This window comes from Zea mays, chromosome 1 (assembly GCF_902167145.1).
Source record: "Zea mays cultivar B73 chromosome 1, Zm-B73-REFERENCE-NAM-5.0, whole genome shotgun sequence".
Taxonomy (NCBI): domain Eukaryota; kingdom Viridiplantae; phylum Streptophyta; class Magnoliopsida; order Poales; family Poaceae; genus Zea; species Zea mays.
The window spans coordinates 132,615,884-132,636,352 of record NC_050096.1 but is presented as its reverse complement, the minus strand read 5'-3'; positions in this window follow the sequence as shown (position 1 = coordinate 132,636,352).

Genomic DNA, 20,469 nt, shown 5'->3' with positions numbered 1-20,469 from the left:
TACTAAATAACTTCAGAAATGCTTTAATAACCGTAGATCCGAATTTAGTGATTCTTCTTCCTACGATCTCGTTACGTAGCGTAGAAAATTATCATGCATTCTGTTCTGTTATTTGGTGTGATGTTAATTTTTGCTATACTATGTCTGTTTGTATTGATGCGAGTAGACGAGCAAGCCACAGAGGATCCAGGGGTTCAGTAGGTGGAGACTGCTGAGCAGGAGCTCGTTGAAGGAAAGTTATGCCCTTGATCACTTCTTTTTACCCAGTCATGTTCTTATTAATCATAATGATCTGCATAGGTTAATTTTGATGGGACCCAATAGATTACCATAATTTGACTATCTTTATACCTCGTTTTACCAATGAATTTTTGGGTAGTACATGATATTGCTTTATGTGGTTTTGGGTATGGAGATATACATTATTCATGTTCACAATTTTATTACCAATTTATTATTTACTGTTCATGATAAGATCATTATGTTAATTGGAACATGGAGAACCACCCGGGGAAATAGTTTTACCACAAGGATGGTATGGGATGCCCTTGGCTGACTAACTAGAAAAGCTAGTGGAGGACTACCTTACCCGATAGGGGCAAGGGCAGTAGGAGGGTGGTCAGTGTGGGGAGGCCCTTGGGTTGATTTTGCTGCGATGGCGGTCAGGCGAGGGGTCCCTGTAACACCCCAGGTGTTACCATGACCATGGTACATTTATGCACTAATGACTGTGATCACATGTGGAAGAGAAGAAGAGCATAAAACCTTGGAAACATGGGTTAACTAAGAGAAGGCAATGGCAAGGGTTTCAACCACACAAGTGGAACAATGGTCATTTGGAGCCAAGAAGATTAAACCCTAAAAAGGGCCCCTAAGAGCACTAGACTTCCAAGCCAGGGATTAGTGGATAAGTTAACCAAATTGCCAAAGCATGATCTTAGTTCTTAAACAAGTTTTAGTAGCCTTGTAACCTAACAAATGGAGGGAGGGAACATTGCAAAAAGACCCCTTGAAGACCCCAATTTCACCCCCTTACGAAGAAAGAGCACTAGAGCTCTCTAATTCTTTCTAAGTTAAATTTTGAACCTAATCTAAAGATCCACCGTGTTCACCTAGTAAATGGCACCAAAACCACTTGGGTTGTATACCAAAAAGGTGTCATACCACCTAAGGCACCCACTGGAAAAGTTAGAAACCGAGCCCAAGATGTTTAACAAGATTTGGCATGGTTTTTGTCGCGAGGTGGACAGAGGGACAAGCCAGATTTGGCGTCCGCAAATCTCCCTGCCTAGGGCATATCTGCCATGGGAACTCACATACAAGAGACAGCCCTAGGTGCTAGGAGGAGGCCTGCGCCGGATTTTTGCCAAGATTCGCAAGCTTGCGATCTCGGTGAGCTGTTGAACAAGGGCAGAAGAACACTTCCACGTGTTCGATGCGCTCTGAGCACGCCCAGCGCCCGACCTCGCGCGCCCCGCGCCGCGCCAAGCCGTGCCCATGTATCCTGCTCGCGCCCGCGCCTATAAAGCCCACCGAAGCTTCAACCGTACTCCCCCGCGTGCTCTCGACCTCACCGGAGCCAGAGATCACCGGCGTTTGCCCTGCAAACGGCGTGCCCGCGTCAACCCGATCCCCCGCCACCGTAGACCGGCCAGCAGAGCCTCTCCCAGCCGCGCCCGACCCTCGGAGTAGAATGTGCATGCCTCGGTGAAGCTCCCCGAGCAAGGAATCGGACTTTGCCTCGCCGGAGAAGCCAGTCCACGGTCGCCGGACTCCACCCGATCGTCGGTGAACGTAGACCAGGTAAGTCTCTGCACCATTTTCCGATTCCCTGCGCACATCGCCTCTACGTCATCCCGTGGAGCTCATCGTGCCGTTTAATTGAACTAGATCGCTGTGGTTAGGCCGGAGCACTCGCCGCCGACGAGTTCACCCGCTTGCGCACGTGGACCAGTCGATTCCGGCCACCACCGTCGTCGAGCCGTACCTCGCTGTGACCGCCAGGACCTCCTGAAGCCAACCCCGCCCCTCGCCGGACCTCTCTTGCCGCCGGTAAGCCGCGCCACCCTTTTCCTTTCCGCAGTCACTGTTTACATAAGGGGAGGGACCTCGGGGGAGAAGAAGAAAAGGCCAGGGGGTTTCATGCGCTGTCAGTGACTCAGGGGAATAGTAGCGCAGCGGTATAACTGAAGGAAATGGTTTAGAAAGAACTCAGGGTCTTCGATGCAAAGTAATTTTCCAGGAAACCTTTTAAATAATCTGATTTAAATCCAAACAGAACTTGAAAAATTCATAACTTTAGTTTGGTTTACCCAAATCTAGTCAAACCAATTTTGCCACATCCTAAATAATGTAAACTACTTAGGAAAAATAAAAAACCCCTAAGTGTTACAGAAAACTTTAAAGTTTTGATTTAAATGATTAACTGGTCAAAAGCTAAAAGAAATAAGGAAAAATAGCTACACTATTTGACTGGGGTTAAGAAAATTTAAAGAGGTACTTAATCATTTCCTAACCTGTTTAAAAATAATAAACCCCTCTGTACACCCCAGTAAGGTAGAGTTTGCCATTTAAATCACTTTTTGCTTGAAGTTAAAGAAAATATAAAAGGTGGTTTAAAATAAGAACCAGGGAGCGCCCACATTTTTGTTAGCTCCCTTATTCAGTGTAGTTCACTAGAAAAGTTTATTATACCCTTGTTTAGTACAAAAGAAAGGAGATACCTTTTAATTTAGAAAAACAAGGAAACCTTAGAAAAACCCTAGAAAAATAACCCTGAGGAGAAAACACCCCAATCCTTGGGATAACTAATGTTTTGTTATTATGAACATAGGAATTGCTTGTATCCATTTACATATCGTATTGATGATGGTCCGTGGACAACGGTCCATGGGGATGCGTTGCCTACGAGACGGAAATTGGAATAAGGATTAAGGTGTGGTACCGTGTGTCAAGCGTTTGAACGTACTAAGCACATGCCGAGAAATATGGTAAATCGGTAAGCCTAGTACCTGAGTGAACCTGCCCGCAGACTTTGCCCCTCACGCGACCTGAGACGTGGTCTCCCATTCCGGTTATGGTGGGTACAAGTGCGGTCACTGCACGACGGCAGTCGGGGTCAGTGAGGCATTGTATGCCAAGGCGGTGAGCCCTGATCTGTTGCCAGGGAATCGATGGGGACAGTTGATGTGTGTGGGGACGGAGGGCCTCGCCAAGTCGTGTGTTTAGGTTTACCTTGCAAGGTTTAAAAACTCGATTCGGATCGTCTGCTTCTCGTAGCTAATGAGACTGCTTGATCCATGCTGCTACATTGACTAACAAGTGGAAATGAGATGACTTGGCAAAAGTGGTTGATTGCTAAATGTTTGCTACCATGTATGATTAGATAGGTATATATATTCAGTCTTAAGAGAGTCACACTGAAACTTGTCAAAGCTAAAACTTGATTAATAAACTCAGCTAGTGCTTTTGGCAACCAAACCCCCTCAGCCAAACAGCTGCATGTCTAGAGGTAGAGGAGTAGACTCCTCACACTGGGTAAGTCTAGGTGAGTATTAGTATACCCAGCCTTGCTTGTGGCATAATTTTACAGGTTCTCTGGAGGACATGGTTGCTGGAGTGACTTGCCACCGGGTTGGACAGTCGAGTGGGACCCTGCCTCGGCTGAGGAGGAGCATGAGGAGTGATGGGACAGGCTTCCCCATCTCTCTGTTTATTTATCGTTAGTTTTATTCCGCTGCATTTCCAACAATGATGACTACTTTTGCTAAAACTCCGATGATGATGTAATAAGTTTAATACTCCTTAATGTATGGTTTTATGCTTTATTGTATTTGCTCTGTGCCACACCATCGAGTGAGTACGTGGTACTTTATCCTGTCAGTGGCCTAGTCAGACTAGATCCGAGGGATTGACGGGTTATTCCGATTTAAGTGTGGTCTAGCCTCTAAGGCGGGACTTATGCACTTAAGTTGGAATAATTCGGGCAGTTCCGCCACAGTTGGTATCAGAGCTCGTACCACCACAGAGGAATAAATAAACTATAAATACCATCCTTTTTCAAAATAAAACCTGGTAGAAACAAATGTTGGATAGATCGTAGGACGATCAGGATAGACCTAGGACGTGAAGCCTTAGGATGATAAAGGGTATCTAGGTGGCTAAGTGAGTAAGCCCTATAGGATACTATAAGGGATGGGAGTTTCTTCCTATTCCCTCTAAGTTAATGTGAGGTCGTTTAGGACAGCATGCATGCATCCTTAATTAAACTACTTGATAATTGGGTAAGAACTTAAAATACACAATGACGATAAATTAAGTACCCCAGTACCATCGTCGTAAGTATAGAGAGGCTGAGTTGCGATCCCTTTTCATTTTATAATTCTTTTTCTTTTACTTACGCTTAACCGTACACAGATGACTTCTCACGGATCCTCGGATGAAGGGAATGCACAGTCCTACACTGACGGGCTTGCACGAGAGGGTTTCCCTCGTATCTTCTGAGAGGTACTTCAGGGAGCTGGTTACACGACGCCTCCCCAATATGCGGTGCAGCTGTTTTGGAGCCTCATCCCCTACAGCCAGGCTGGCGTTCGCTGGACTCAGAGTCTTTTGGATACAGGGCTGAGGATACTATGGAGGCAATTGCTCTTCATGGACTGACCACCTTCTGCGGATTCCACCCCTTGGAGCTGTCCACTCACCCCATTGGTTTGTTCCCCGCGGAGAAGGAGGACGACCCAATGTGCAAGGACCGAGTGGAGCATGCCAAGGATATCTGGGCTATCTACCCAGGGCAGACTGCTCACTTGACGGTGCGGTGCATGAATGCCCTGTATCATCTGCAAGTGATGCGTGGAGAGGCAATGTCCCATCTGATGGCATTGTTGGAGGCTACCAAAATTACCTTAGATAATAGAGAGGAACTTGTGGTAGACTTGTCCACTAAGATGGTGGAAAAAGACTTACAAGTGGAGCAACTGTCAAATGAGATCCAAGAGCTTGAGGAGTTAGTAGGAACCAGGGAGAACACCATCGAGGTTCTCGAGGATCAGTTGATCAACACCCAGTAGCAGCTTGCAGAGGCTAATCAGCACCTGGATATGCACCACCAGGAGATCCAGGACATGGAGGCCAACGAGGATGTCGACATCGAGGGAGGAGAGGAGCCTGCCTCCAGCTTGGACACTGCTGGCTCAGGGAGACCACCTTCCCCCGAGTCAAGTGTTGCCTCGTTTGCCCACTAGGTCGTAGGGATAGAGTTAGAAGTCGGTGATGATAGAACTCCTCGAAGCTAGCTTAGCTTTTGCACCCTTGGGGTACTAGGCTAGATAGAGTTGAGTCTTTTGAGTTACTGATGTAATCATGACAAACTCTTTTGGAAGTATGGATGATGAATGATGCCAGTTTTAATTTAAGAAGAAAAGTTTATGCCATGTGGAATCGGTATAATTATGCAAGAATATATTGTTTTTACTCTTTTGACTCTTTCGCCACGATTGAACCTTTAACCTCAGAAATGTGATGTTGAGAATGTACATGATTTTTTAGATGGCAGGAAGAGCGCGTCGTGGACAGAATGAGCGCATTCCTCACCACCGCCACCACCTCCTACTCTGCAGGAGCTGATGGCTCAGCAGAACGAGATTCTGCGACAGTTGGCGCAGCGTCAGCCACCACCTCAGCATTATGGTGGTGGTGATCATCAGCGTCACCCCGCAGCAGCCACTTATCAGGAGTTCCTCAGTACCCAGCCACCGTTGTTCACCAGGGCCGAAGACCCACTTGATGCTGATGTATGGCTGAGAGTAGTGGAATCCAAATTCCCGCTACTCCATGGAATTTGTTCAGAGGTGACTAAGGTAAGATTCGCCACCCAGCAGCTTCGCGGACCCGCGCGGACATGGTGGGACCACTTTCTTGCTATGCAGCCAGCTGACCATGAGGTGGAATGGAGAGAGTTCAAGGCAGCTTTCAGGGGGCACCATATACCAGCAGGCATTATGGATCGCAAGCTCAATGAGTTTCTGGCACTCACTCAGGGAAACCGGACCGTGTTGCAGTATGCTCAGGCCTTCAATGACCTGTGCCAGTATGCCGGATATCATGCAGACACCGATGAGAAGAAGAGGGACAGGTTCAGGAGGGGGCTCAGCACTAAGCTCCGTGACCGTCTCAACACAGTCAGGGCCAACAACTACAATGAGTTATCAGTACCAAATTTAGTGACGTCTTGACTGGTATCTTTTCAGTTTTGAATTATCCCACAATTATTCTTTTTGATTCTGGTGCATCACACAGTTTTATCAGTACCAAATTTAGTGCCAAGTGCTAGTTACCTTTTCACCACACTAATGGGGGTATCACAATTTCTACACCCGGAGGCAGGGTTGCCACCTATCAGATCAATAGACACATACCAATTAAGTTGGGTAGTTTCATATTTAAAACCACTCTCTTGATAATGGGATTGGATAGTGTGGATATCATCCTAGGGACTGATTGGTTATCATGACACCACGCGGTGATTGATGTCGCAGCCAGAGCCATAGAAATCCACTCCCCACTGGATGGCGAGATCACCTTGTACCTACCCGACCAGGGATGTACCCGTTCCTGTGCCTTCACCATGATAGAGTCACCTGTTGAGAAGATCCCCGTAGTCTGTGACTACCTAGATGTTTTTCCGGATGAATTGCCAGCGATGCCACCTGATAGAGACATAGAGTTCGCGATTGAATTGCAGCCTGGGACTGCTCCTATATCCAAGAGACCTTATAGGATGCCTCCAGCGGAATTGGCAGAATTGAAAAAGCAACTAGAAGAGTTGTTGGACAATGGGTTCATTCGCCCAAGTACTTCACCATGGGGATGTCCGGCCCTATTTGTGAAGAAAAAATATGAGAGTTTGAGAATGTGTGTTGATTACCGCCCTCTCAATGCGGTAACCATCAAGAACAAATACCCACTGCCCCGCATTGATGTCTTGTTTGATCAGTTGGTGGGAGCCAAAGTGTTCTTCAAGATAGACCTTCGCTCGGGCTACCATCAGATCAAGATTCATGCCAGTGATATTCCAAAGACGGCTTTCTCCACCAGATATGGGCTCTATGAGTTTTTGGTGATGTCTTTTGGGCTGACCAATGCCAGAGCTGGACAAATTCGTGGTGGTTTTCATTGATGATATTCTGGTCTATTCCAAGAATGAAGCCGAGCACACTAAACATTTGCATATTGTACTTCAGAGACTGCGTGACCATCAGTTGTATGCCAAATTGTCCAAATGTGATTTCTGGCTGAGGGAAATTAAATTTTTGGGTCACACAATTTCTCAGGATGGGATATCAGTTGATCCTGAGAAGGTACAAGAAGTAATGGATTGGAAACCTCCTACCATAGTGAGACAGATTCGGAGTTTCTGGGACTGGCAGGGTATTATCGACGATTCATTCCGGATTTCTCCAGAATTGCCAAGCCAATGACTGAACTGTTGAAGAAGGGAGTCAAGTATGATTGGAGCCAGAAGTGTGAGGATGCCTTTCATACACTAAGGCAACATTTGACAACAGCACCAGTGCTAGCTCAACCTGATAACACTAAGCCGTTTGAAGTTTATAGTGATGCTTCTGGTACTAGTTTGGGATGTGTCTTAATGCAAGACAACAGAGTAATTGCTTATGCCTCTCGAGCACTTAGACCCCATGAGCAGAACTACCCCACACATGATTTGGAGTTAGCAGCTGTGGTTCATGCTCTCAAGATATGGAGACATTACTTGATGAGAGCTCACTGTAACATTTACACTGATCATAAGAGTCTCAAATATATCTTCACCCAGGCTGATCTTAATATGAGGTAGAGGAGATGGTTAGAGCTAATCAAGGTCTATGATTTGGAGGTGCATTACCATCCTGGCAAGGCCAATGTTGTGGCAGATGCCTTAAGCAGGAAGGCCCAGTGCAATTGTATGAACATGGATGCAAGAGTCACCACCCTATGTGATGAGTTGTGCAAACTAAACCTAGAAGTTGTTTCCTCCGGTGCTTTAAATTATATTTCAGTGGAGCCCACCTTACAAGAGCAAATAGTGATTGCACAGATTGGTGACAAGGGTGTTCAGGTCATTAAGGAAATGATCAAGCAGAAAGCAGAAAAATACAAATGCTTCCGTCAGGACAGCAAAGGATTCCTATGGTTTGGAGACCGATTGGTTGTTCCCAAGAACCCTGAGCTCAGAAAGAAGATATTGGATGAAGCTCACCTTTCAAAATTCTTCATGCACCCCGGCAGCAATAAGATGTATCATGACCTTAGATCTTTATACTGGTGGACCCGAATGAAGAGGGAAATTGCCAAGTATATATCTGAATGTGACACCTGCCAGAGAATCAAGGCCAGTCATTTGAAGGTAGCAGACCCTTTGCAACCCCTTCCCATACCATCTTGGAAATGGAAGGACATTTGCATGGATTTTATCGTGGGATTGCCCAATACCTCCCGGCACCATGATTCCATTTGGGTCATTGTGGACCAATTGACCAAGAGAACTCATTTCTTGCCGGTACACACCACCCACAGGACGGAGAAGTATGTAGAAATCTACATTGACCAGATAGTTTGCTAGCATGGAATACCAAGGACTATAGTATCGGACAGAGGAGCACCATTCGTGGCACGATTTTGGGAGCAATTACAGGAATCACTTGGGACCCATGTAATAAGAAGCTTAGCATACCATCCTCAAACAGATGGCCAGACAGAAAGGGTAAATCAGATTTTGGAAGACATGTTGAGGGCATGTGTGCTACACTATGGAAAGGATTGGGACAAGTGTCTTTCCTTGGCAGAGTTCTCTTATAATAACAGCTACCAGTCCAGTTTGAAGATGGCACCTTTTGAAGCCTTGTATGGGAGAAGGTGTAGGACCCCGCTGAATTGGTCTCAAGCAGGAGAAAGGGAAATTTTTGGACCAGACTTGGTACTTGAAGCAGAGGAAAAGGTCAGAGTTATTAAGAATAACCTAGAAGCTGCCCAGGCCAGGAAAAAGAGCTATCATGACAAGAGAAGGAAGCCTCTGCAGTTTGAAGTGGGAGATCATGTTTATCTTAAAGTGTCACCCACCAAAGGTGTCCAGAGATTTGGAATCAAGGGCAAGTTAGCTCCTCGCTACATTGAACCCTATGAGATCAAGGAAACTTATGGACCTGTAGCATATCAATTGAAGTTGCCACCCCACATGTCAGCAGTTCATGATGTGTTCCATGTATCCCAGCTACGGAAATGTGTCCGCTTACCCGCTGAAGTGCTACCTGAACCAGAAATTGAGATAGAACCAGACTTGTCTTATCAAGAGCACCCCGTCAAGGTATTGGATCAGAAGGAGAGATCAACGCGGGCAAGGTCGATCAGTATGTATAAGGTTCAATGGAGTCACCATTCAGTAGAAGAAGCTACATGGGAGACTGAAGATTTTCTACGCTCTCGCTTCCCCGACTTTCTGCCCAACGGAGTCGGTATGTAACCCAAAACCCCACCCCACCTGCCCTTTGAATTCAAATATAAGAAAAACTTAGATGTTAAAGGTAGTGTAAGTTTTGGAAATGACTCGAAAAGGACTTCTCTTGGGGCGAAGGCGAAGACGCCACCCTTCGCTTGATGGCTTCGCCAGCCTCGCTGCACCAACGAAGACAAGACGACTAGCAGACTTACCCTTCGTCAATCGCGTCGCTGGACGAAGGCTTATGACGAGGTCGTCCCATCCCGCGGCCTCGTCCAACATGGAGGCCCACGTGTGATCCGGCCCATTGTAACAGGCCCTGCGTGGCCGCTGCGCATTACGGGCCTAATTTGTAAAGGTTTCCCTGTAATTACAGTCTGTAACCCTGCTTTATGGGAATATTCTGGGGATAACCTAGGCGCCTGAGGGCACATGCGTCCTTAACTCAGGATGTTGGGCACTCGGGTACCTATAAATACCCCCGCACAGTGCCCTTGAGAGGCTAGATTAACAGAGCTATTGCCATCTCGAGTTGAAACGTTGTTTACATCGCTTCTACTCCCCCGTTGGATCAACTTGCCCAGGAGAGCAAGTTCCAACATTTGGCGCCCACCAGCGCTGGGGCCTGGACATTGTCGGCCCCTTACCCACGGCCCAGGGGAACCTCAAGTTCACCTTCGTCGTCGTCGAGTATTTTACCAAATGGATCGAGGCGAGGGCTGTATCCACGATAACATCGAAGACTGCCCAGAAATTCTTCTGGCAAAACATTGTTTGCCGCTTCGGAGTCCCGTCCGAACTCACAGTTGACAATGGCAAGCAATTTGACAGCCAAGACTTAAAGTATTTCTGCTTCTCCATCGGCACCAAGCTTGCCTTCGCCTCAGTATACCACCCGCAATCCAACGGTGTTGTGTAACGCGCCAACGGTAAAATTTTCACAGCCGTCAAGAAAATGCTCCTCGACGACAAAAAAGGCAAGTGATTAGACCTGTTACCTGAAGCGGTCTGGGCGCTGAACACGACTGAGTGCAGGGCGACTGGGTTCACCCCTTTCCGCCTTCTATACGGATCGGAAGCCATGACTCCGCAAGAAATAAAACATGGGTCGCCGCGGACAGTCGCGTCAGCCGTCCCCGACGTCGACTAGCCTACATCGAAGGACCTCATTGACGGAGACCGCGTCTTCGCCCTACAGGCCCTAAACAAATACCAAGCTCAAACAAAAGCATGCCGCGACCACATAGTCATCCCGAGGGAATTCAGCGAAGGAGACCTCGTACTCGTCCGGACAGCTCGGACAGAGTCCCGGGGCAAGCTAGAGCCAAAATGGGAGGGCCCTTTCATCGTCAAGACGAAGGCGTCCCCCAGCGCGTACAGGCTCACAATGCCATCCGGCGAAGACTTAGAACATTCTTGGAACATTTACAATCTTCGCAAGTTTTTTGTTTGAATCCTCAGGGCCCGCCCGCCCTTGTAATTCGCAAGACAGTTTTATTCCGACCCGCACTCTTTTCCTCCCGGGGGTGAGCTTTTAATGAGGCGGAGCCATGTAATATACACGCGAAAATCCCCCGTAAAATAAAATTATAACGTCGAAAAAAGACCGCGTCGACAGTCTTCGGCATTCGACAAACATGAAGTCACCGCGAGGGACAACGCTGGCTACCCTCGCGTGCGACAGTCCGTGCAAAAGTCACCTAAGGGTGCAGCCGGACTAGCACAGCAAGTGCGCAAAATCGAAGTCTTCTCCAAAAGACTATCCGTGCAAAATTCGCCTAAGGGTGCAGCCGGACTAGCACAGCAAGTGCGCAAAATCGAAGTCTTCTCCAAAAGACTATCCATGCAAAAGTCGCCTAAGGGTGCAGCCGGACTAGCACAGCAAGTGCGCAAAATCGAAGTCTTCTCCAAAAGACTATCCGTGCAAAAGTCGCCTAAGGGTGCAGCCAGACTAGCACAACAAGTGAGAAAAAGACTATCCATGCCAAAGTCGCCTGAGGGTGCAGCTGGACCGACATAATAAACGCGCTAGACCTAGTGCACAAGTCCCCTGCGGGCACGGCCGTATCAGCTAAGGCACACAGCCTCGTCATACAAATTATAGTTGCATACGTACAGCGAGGGCATCACACCTTACAATGGTTCAACCTTCGGGATGATACCCATCTCCCTATAGTTAAACATCATTATCCTCAGCTCCTCACCCTCAAACAAACTTCGCATCTCCCCCTCACCTACACTCGCCCCAACTGGCGATGACAACAATTCCCGCCTACCGGCCCTGTCCACACGAAGACGACCACCCTCCACCTCACTCACTCTACACTTCGCCACCGCCCTTCGCTGCCTACGCCCGGCGCTCGGAACGGGAACCTCAACACCCATCACACACGGCGAAGCCTCCGCCGCAGCCACATCCAATGCCGCAAAATAATCGAAGTCCTCATCCGAAGACTCTTCAGTCCACACCACCGAACTCCCAGAATCATCAGACTCAAAAAACTTAGACACAGAATCACCCGAATCATTTTCCGCAACCACGGTCGAAGCCACCACAAAATTAACACTTTCAGTAGCGGTTGCATGCGCAGGCCCAAAATCCTGAACCTGCGGAGCAACCGAGGTTCAGTAACACGAAGACAAAATTTACAACCCCCCTGAACCTATTCAACTACTTAGCCACCTGCGCGGGGCGCGTCCGCGACCGTAGGGCCTTCGACCGCCGGCTCCGCCACCACCTCCTGGGCGCCTTCGACTGTCGGCACAGGGGCCGACACAAGGTCTTCGTCGGCATCAGCAGGCACGGGCACGTCGGATGGGCCTTCACCAGCATCCGCGGGCAGCACCGGTCCGCCCTCCGCAGCCTCAGGCGGCACACTGTTTAGACCTCTGAGGTCTTCGACTTCCTCGGCATTCGCCATCTGCAGCAACAGCACACTCATTCAGCAAACCCGCATGTACCCACATTCAATCACACAAAACAACAGACAAGACTTACCTGCTCTCTTGCCCGATCAGACCGCTCCCTGACCGCCTCCCGGCCATAAGAACCCCACATCCGATCGAAGAGGCCCCCCACAGAATCCTTCACCACAGGGTCTTCGACCTTAAAAATTTTGCGGCCAAATTCTTCATCAGACCGGTCGAAGCCCCCATAGTGACTGCACCCCTCGCGGGACAACGCATTCAAGGCCCCTTCGCAGGTGACGAGGGAGGCAAAGGACATGAATCCCTCCATGATGGTTGGGAGCGCCAGTAATTCCTCTTGCAGCCACTCGAGAAAGCGAAGGCCCGCCTCTCGGTCAGGCACCTCGAAGTCAGCAGTCCGCGCACCCAGCTCGCGGTATGAGTCCACGAGTTGTTTGCGCGTCCGCTCAACTTCCGAGCACGTAGAGGCCTCGACCCTCTCCACACGGGCGTGCAGAGCATTGAACCGCAGCTCCCATTCCTCGGCACGTTGGCTGGCGAGACTCCCCTCCGCCCACGCCAATTTGGCCTCCGCCTGCGCCTTGGCGATGGCCTGGTTGGCCTCCCTCCTTTCCTCCACCAGCTGGCGCCGGAGGTCCGTCCTCTCGCCCTCCAGGGCGGCCACCTACTCCGCCAGCTTGCGGCTTTTGCTATCCGCAGTCGACTTCTCCCGGACAGCGTTCGCGTGCTGCGCCCGAAGTCTCTCGACTTCGGCAGACACACCTGCAGTAAGCGCACCCAACGCCACGCGGTCGGCGAAGTCGGCCGCCTAACAGACACACATGAGACCACAATCCCCATGAAAGCAGCAAACACTGAAGTCCAGCTCAACTTACTTGACTTAGCTGCTGCGACAGCTGCTGCGACAGCTGCTGTGATGCCTCCCTCAGCCGGCGGGACATAGTGCCCGCTTCGTCCTTGATGGCAGAGGCCGCCGAAATCTCGCCGCCAGCGCTGAAAGCGCCACCCTTCACCCCAAACGCCGCGGTAGACGCCGTGGTGGCCACCGCAGGCGGGACAACAACAAGTTGCCCCTCGCCCGACCCTGCAACGTATCACCAGTCAAAAAAGAAAAAGAAAAAAAAAGCTTACCAACGAGATAGTCGTCCACGCTAATATTTGTGCCAAAGTCGGCAACGCGTTTCCCCGGCGAAGGCAGTTCCCGGACCTTCGCCGCTCCGTCCGGGGCAGACTTGGTTCCGCAGGCGCCGACCGCCTTCGCGCTCTCCGGCACCTTGCTGGACCCAGGGGCGACTGCCTTTGCAGCCAGCGTCGGCTGGCTACCGCCGGGGACGGTAGCCTTCGCAGTCCCCCGCGGCCTCTTCGGCCTAGCATCGAGGAGCCTGATGACCGCCCGACGCTTCTGCGCAGCATCCTGGCGATCCTTGTTCATCACTGCCGACACAATGTAACACCCCAGGTGTTACTCAGGGTGTCCACCCCAGGGTTACCCCTTTTTTTACCCATTATCACATGAAGATTGAATTGGGCAAAGTATACCAAACTTGGAATTCTAGGTCCTAAGCAAGTGTAACCCACCTTGGATGTCATGCCCTAGCTCATCATGCACATCTAAGTGGGGATCTCCCAAAACCCTAAAGCAAAACCCCCATAGGCAATGGGAACCCTAATTGAAGCCATGATCAAAAGATCATGTAAACCTTATGATCATGGTTTGGGCCAAATATAAAAGTTGTAATATACTTAATAACCTACAATTAATAGTAAGGAAGTACCCCCAAAAAGTTTTCAGAAAAGCCCTAAACAGTTCACCTAAGATTTAGCACAAGGGGGAAATTCAGTTTTTGCCTAAGTACAAAAACTAACCCTTGCACAAAGACTCCACATGTTCACCTAAATCCCCTTTTCAAAACCTTTCGACCCAATTGACAAAATGGCGCCAAATTAACCCTAGAACACCCTGGAAAGAGATGACACCTACCCTAGGGCGCTAGACACGACTTGACACCCCTTTTGTCTCGGTTCGGGCTTAGCTGACACAGCAAACTTCTCCCCTCTCTATCTCCCTACCCCGACCATATCTCGACTTGGAACTCAGAGCGAAAAGATAGGATTTGGAGCAGAGAAGCGACCGTACACAGTGACTTTGCCAAGATACGCACGCTATGGCGCTCTAATCGGCCGTTGAACCATGGCAGAAGCAAGCTTCCACGTGTTCGACGCGAGCTGGCATCCGGGGGCGCGCTCAGAGCACGCCCGTGCGCGAACCCCCGCGCGCCCGCGGCCGCCCGTGACCACGCCCGCGCCACGGCTATAAAGCCCGCCCCAGTGCTTGGCTGCCTTCCCCGTTACCTCCTCCGTACCTCGCCGGACTTGCCCGAGCCAGCCATTAGCTCCGGCGACCTCCCCGCGACCCGCCAGTGCCGCCCGAGAGCAACCATCGTGACCAGCCCCTCTCCCGTCCTCCTCCGTTCGATCCAAGCCCTCAGATAGCTTCCTGGTGAGGCCGTGAGACTTGCTCAAGCTTGACCCGGGGACCCTCGTCACCGGAACAGCCCAATCGTGCTCACCGGAGTTCAAGAACCCGCCGACGCACGTGGACCGGGTAAGCCCCTGCACCGTTTTCCAATTCGTTGCGCGCATGGCCTCTGTGTCACCCTGTGAAGCTCCTCGTGCACCCTAATTGAACTATACCGCCGTGATTTGGCCGGAGCAGGAGCCGCCGACGACCCCTGCCGCCTGTGCTCGTGGCCAGGGTAGCTCCGACCACCTCCGACACCGACCCGCACACCGACGTGACCGTCGCGACCTCCCGGACGTCACTGACCACCCCGCCGGAGCTCTACTGCCGCCGGTAAGCCCCACCGCCGTAAACTATGCCGTGGGTACTGTTTAAGCCGGCCAGGGAGCGCGGGTTAGATTTCAGTTAAATCCAGGTGGCTTTGCGCAATGTCAGTGACCCAAGCCAATAGTGGACCAAGGGCTGTTCTGTGAGAAAAGAAAAGGAAAAACCCCAGGGGCCTCAGCATAAACCTGTTTTCTTTTCCATTTTCGAATTTCTTTTCTTTTTGTTATAACAGATATCTAAATAAATGCATAACTTGAAGAATAATCATCCAAAAATGTTCAAACAAATTTTGCTAGTTTTTGGAATTTATGAACTATCAGATAAAAATAATAGAACCCATGGCTTCTGTATTTATTTCTGAAGTTTTGAATTAAATAAGAAAACCACTCAAAACTCAATATTAGAAGGAAAAATAGGAATATTGTTTGACCAGGGTTAGAAAAATTTTGAGAAGCTTATATCTACCTACTAGACCAGGTAAAAATGTTAAACCTCTCTGTCTACTCCATTTAAATTAGTTTTACCCCTTATTCTATGATATGCTTAAAGATAAGGAAAATGGAAAATGTAATTTAATTAATGAACCAGAGAGTACCTCTATTTTTGTTAGGTTACTTATTCAATATAGCTCACTGGAAAAATATATCATACCCTGTTTTAGTGTAAAATAAGTAGGATCCCTTTTGTTTTGATAAAACAAGTGAAACTTAGAAAAACTCTACAAAAATAACCCCAAGGTAAAAACACCCCCACCCTTGGGATAACTATTGTTTTATTAGAGAGAACTTAGGAAAAATATGAAATCTGCTGTTTGACATTTTTCAAATAATAATGTAATAGAAAGTGCCTTTTTGACATTAGACTTAAGAAAATCATAACTAAATAACCACCCCTTAGTTTTCTGTGATTTCTAGCACAGAGGCCTATTATTACTATGGAATGCCAACAAAAATAACCTTTAGGGCAGAACCTACACCTAACTAAGAGGTGTAGTGTTAAGTGGCCCATTTTGCCTAACTGTTGTTATTTTTGTTTGAAGCCTAGCTTTTATACTTTAAGCCTCAAATTTTTAAAACAAGCTAGAATAGCAAGTGACAACCCACTGTAATTTTTACAGAATTTTTGGAAATTATTAAAACCCTGTTGTAGTTCAGACCTACACTAGAAACCCTAAATGGAAATTAAAGAAAGGAAGATGAATAATGGAACTTAATGTCATCCTAAACCCTTTATAAAATTGTCCACTGAAATCTATGAAGGCAATACCAATCCACTATGTTATCCTCACTGAAAACCCAAGCCTAAGTAGTATTAAGCCTAACCCACTGGAAGCCCCGCATGACTAAGAAACCCTAAGTTAATTCTTGACTTAGTTTCTTTAGCTTAATGTTCTTAAACCTTGCATAATCATGACATACATGTTCATTGCATTTCGATAGACTGTAATCTTGCTGACGGAGAGTACATCCTCGTGCCGGAGCAAGGAGCTGCTCAGGAGGTAGCCCCAGATCCAGCACCCGAGTCTGCACCAGAGGACCTGCCAGCCACTGCTTTGGAAGGCAAGCCCCGGTTTTATGCATAACCTGTTATTTATGCTATTTTACTTCACTTAATGATTGTAGGATTGATTGTGCACTTAGGTGTAGAAATTGTTTGAAACCCTAGTTGCATGATCTCAGGAATCCTTTTGAAATGAATACTAGTATGACAGGTCGAGTAGTTGCTTTATTTAATTAGGATCTCGGTAGAAGACGAGTGATTTTTCTAGCACTCGCGCGAGGTCAGGCCATTGATTGTACCCACTTTCATATCGTACTGATGTTGGTTGTGGATAACAATCCATGGGGATTGGTTGTCCACGGGATAAAATTTGAGTAAGGATTCAGGTGTGGTACCGTGAGTCAAGCGTTTGAATGTACTAAACACATACCGAGAAATATGGTAAATCGGTAAGCCTAGTACCTGAGTGAACCTGCCCGCAGACTTTACCCCTCACGCGACCTGAGACGAGGTCTCCCATTCCGGTTATGGTGGGTACAAGTGCGGCCACTGCACGACGGCCAGTCGGGGTCAGTGGGGCATTGTACGCCAAGGCGGTGAGCCCTGATCTGTTGCCAGGGAATCGATGGGGACGGTTGATGTGTGTGGGGACGGAGTGCCCCTACATGTCGTGTGTTTAGGTTTACCTTGCAAGGATAGAAACTCGATTCGAATCGTCTGCTTCTCGCAGCTAATGAGACTGCTTGATCCATGCTGCTACATTGAGTAACAAGTGGAATGATGCGGAGATGATATAAGATGTTGATTGCTAAAATGTTTGCTACTTTGTATGAATAGATAGTACACTTTTAGCCTTAAGAGAGTCACACTTAACTTTGACAAAGTTAAAATCTTGATTTAGAAACTCAGATAGTGCTTTTGGCAACCAAACCCCACAGCCAAACAGCTGCATGTCTAGAGGTAGAGGAGTAGACTCCTCACACCGGCATAATTTTTACAGGTTCTCTGGAGGAGATGGTTGCTGGGATAACTTGGCCGTCCACCTTGCCACCGGGTTGGACTGTTGAGTGGGACCCTGCCTCGGCTGAGGAGGAGCATGAGGAGTGATGGGACAGGCTTCCCCATCCCTCCATTTATTTACCGTTAGTTCATTTCCGCTGCACTTCGAACAATGATGGTTACTTTTGCAAAACTCCGATGATGATGATGGTGATGTAATAATTTAATATTCTGACATGTATGGTTTTATGCTTTATTGTATTTGCTCTGTGACTCACCTTCGAGTGAGATTGTGGTACTTGATCCTGTCAGTGGCCGGGTCGGACTAGATCCGAGGGATTGACGGGTTATTCCCATTTAAGTGTGGTCTAGCCTCTAAGGCGGGGCTTAGGCACTTAAGTTGGAATAATTCGGGCAGTTCCGCCACAGCTGGTATCGGAGCTTGTACCACCACAGAGGAATCAATAAAACGTAAATACCATCAATTTTTTTCTAAGTAAAATTTGATAGAAACAAGGTTGGATAGGTAGTAGGGCGAGCAGGATAGACCTAGGACGTGAAGCCTTAGGATAATACAAGGGTAGCTAGGTGGCTAAGTAACTAGGCCCTACAGGCCACTTTTACAGGATGGGAGTTCCTCCCTATTCCTTTTATCTTGTTGCGAGGTCGTTCAGGACGAGCATGCATGCATTCATAACTAAGCAATGGATAACTGAGTAAAGGACTTAAAAACAAGATAACAACCAACTAGGTCCCTAGTGCCTTTTTACTTAACTAGAGAAAGGCAGAGTTTTACTTTTCCTTGAACTTTTTATAATTCTTTTTCTTTTACTTACGCTTAACCGTACACAGATGACTTCCCACGGATGCTCCGATGACGGAAATGCACTGACCCACACTGACGGACTTGCACGAGAGGGCTTTCCCCGCATTTTGTGGGAAGTACTTCAGGGGGCCGGATACACGACACCCCCTCAGTACGCGGTGCAGCAGTTCGAGAAGCACCGAGTGCCTCGCTGTAGGGTGAGGATGACCTTGGAGCCTCATCCCCTGCAGCCAGGATGGCGCTCCTTGGACTCCGAGTCTTTCGGGTACCGGGCAGAGGACACGATCGAGGCGATCGCTCTGCATGGATTGACTACCTTCTGCGGATTCCATCCCTTGGAGCTGGCTACCCACCCCATTGGCTTGTTCCCCGCTGAGAAGGAGGACGACCCAATGTGGAAGGATCGGGTGGAGCATGCCAAGGACATCTGGGCCATCTACCCAGGTCAGACTGCGCACTTGACCGTACGGTGCTTGAATGCTCTGTACCGTCTGCAGGTGATGCGCGGTGAGGCAATATCCCATCTGATGGCACTGCTGGAGGCAACAAAGATCACGTTGGATAACAGAGAGGAGCTCGTGGTTGATTTATCTCAAGAAATGGTGGAGAAGGATTTGCAGGTGGAGCAGCTATCCACTGATATTCAGGAGTTGGAGGAGCTGGTGGGCACCAGGGAGAACACCATCGAGGTCCTAGAGGATCAGATCATTAACACTCAGCAGCAGCTTGCTGAAGCTAACGAGCACCTGGACATGCATCACCAGGAGATCCAGGACCAGGAGGCCAACGAGGACGTCGACATTGAGGGAGGAGATGAGCCTGCCTCCAGTGTGGACACTGCTGGCTCGGGAAGACCACCTTCCCCCGAGTCGAGTGTTGCTTCGTTCGCTCACTAGGTGTTCAGGATAGGCTTAGAAGTTGGATAGTCGGACTCCTCGCAACTAGCTTAGCTTTTGCACCCTTGGGGTACTAGGCTAGATAGAGTTGAGTCATTTTGGAACAATTTGATGTAATCGTGTTAAACTCTCTTGGGAGCTTGTTTGATGGATGCTATTATCAGTTTAAATTTGGAAGGAAGAATTTATACCTCTTAAAATCCCTTTTATTGAAGTCGGAGTCTATCATGCTGTTTTAACTTTTTTTTCCCCGTGATAAAATCTTGAAAATGGAACTGTGGTGTTAAGTAAGTATGTGGTTTTTCAGATGGCCGGGAGGCAGCGTCGTGGCCAGAACGAGCGCGTTCCTCCACCGCCGCCACCACCTCCCACTCTGCAGGAGCTCATGGCTCAGCAGAATGAGATCATGAGGCAGCTGGCTCAACGTCAGCCACCACCTCAGCATTATGGTGGTGGAGACCACCAACGTCACCCCGCGGCGGCTACATACTAGGAATTCCTTAGCACCCAGCCTCCATTGTTCACAAGGGCGGAGGACCCACTTGACGCAGATGTGTGGCTGCGAGTGGTTGAATCCAAATTCCCACTGCTCCATGGAGTGTGTTCAGAGGTCACCAAAGTCAGGTTTGCCACCCAGCAGCTTCACGGACCTGCAAGGACTTGGTGGGATCATTTTCTTGCTATGCAGCCAGAGGACCGAGAGGTGGAGTGGAGGGAGTTCAAGGCAGCTTTTAGAGGACACCATATACCAGCCGGGATTATGGACAGGAAGCTCAATGAGTTTTTGGCACTCACTCAGGGCAACAGGACGGTGTTGCAGTATGTCCAGGCCTTTAATGACTTGTGCCAGTATGCGGGATATCATGCAGATACAGATGAGAAGAAGAGGGACAGATTCAGAAGGGGGCTCAGCACTAAGCTCCAGGATCGTCTCAACACCGTCAGGGCCAACAGCTACAATGAGTTGGTCAACATG